Here is a 1,514-nt window from a genome sequence, read left to right on the forward strand (position 1 = left end):
GCTGGAACCCAAGGTGGCCCTCTCATTCAGGGGGTGGGCTTTGGGTCAGGAGCTGTCTTGCTCAGCCTGTTGAAACAGTTCCATGAGGTAAGCCTCTTTGTGTCCTGGCTAGACCGTGATGGTTATTCATTGTCCATCCACCCTTACTGGACTTAGTATAGTTTTCAACATCATTTTGTAGCACTTGGCCAAAATTATGATACATAGTTATGGAATGAAAATGTAATGCCATATTTAAAAAACAGTCATTTAGGGCACTGAGAATGTGGTTTCATGGTACGGTGATTGCCTAGCATTCATGAAACCCTGGGTTCAATTTCTCAGTACCGCATAAACAGAAAAACACTGGAAGTGGTGCTGTGCCTCAAGTGGTAGAGTACTTACCTTGAGGAAAAAAAAGAAGCTCGGGAATAATTCCCTATTCCTGAGTTTAATCCCCTGGTCTGGCAAAAACAAACCTAAACAAAACAAAAAACATTTAGTAAATGCAAAATAAAGAACCCATACTTGGAATATATAATTGCTCCTTCCATACTGACACCTGAAAATAGTCTCTAATTCATGTACTTTAATAATGTACTTTAGGATACTGTGTTGAAATAAAAAGTTTTGCTTATTAGGTCACAGGAATTAATGCCAGGAATGTGCTTAGATGTCAGGTGAAGATTAATTCCGGAAATTCAATGATTCCAGGCTTTTGTTTGGTCATTGCTAATCACAAAGAGAAGGGTAGTCAAAGTGTGATTTAGAAATCTTTTTGGTCAGTCATGGCACCAAAAAGGCAGCGGCTAATTAACAGTTGTGACAGAAGAGAAGGAATAACTCCAGATGGAAGGAATAAAATGGTAGCTAAGGTATACCAGAAGCTGTTGTAGGGAACCATTTTTGATTATTGAAGAACTAGTTTATCAACTAGGATTGTTCCTCATTGCCTATAGCTTTCTAAATCTCTTAGGATAGTTCTTAAGCTCTGTGTGATAAATGTATCTCCTTCTATGCTGTTCTTTCCTACCTGATCTCCTTTGCTTTCTAAAAATCTCAGTCTTTCTCTATTTGTCTATGAACATTTCCTGATACTACACATATACAGATGGCAAAAGATACTAATGTAAGGGTCCTATAGCTCATTAGTTATTAATGTAACAACTTGGAAAAGGAGGACATAATTATTGCTAACTCAAATTTTCTGAAAAGTTGCAATGTCATCATTTGGTTCAAGTTTCCATACTTTGTCTGCATATTTGCACATAAATGCAAATGTGAGATGGGTGCTGGTGGTTCACAACTGTAATCCTAGCTGTTCAGGAGGTTGAGACCAGAGGATTGTGGTTCAAAGCCAGCCTGGTCAGGAAAATCCATGAGACTCTTATCTTCAATTAACCACCAAAAACCCGGAAGTGGTGCTGTAGCTAAAATGGTAGAGCGTTCAACTTGAACTAAACTGCTTAAGGACAGTGCCTAGAATCAGAGTTTAAGCCCCAAGACCAACAAAAAAGTGAAATATGACTTTAAGT

This window comes from Dipodomys spectabilis, unplaced genomic scaffold (genome assembly GCF_019054845.1).
Source record: "Dipodomys spectabilis isolate Male_0828 unplaced genomic scaffold, ASM1905484v1 ptg000323l, whole genome shotgun sequence".
In the NCBI taxonomy this organism is placed as follows: domain Eukaryota; kingdom Metazoa; phylum Chordata; class Mammalia; order Rodentia; family Heteromyidae; genus Dipodomys; species Dipodomys spectabilis.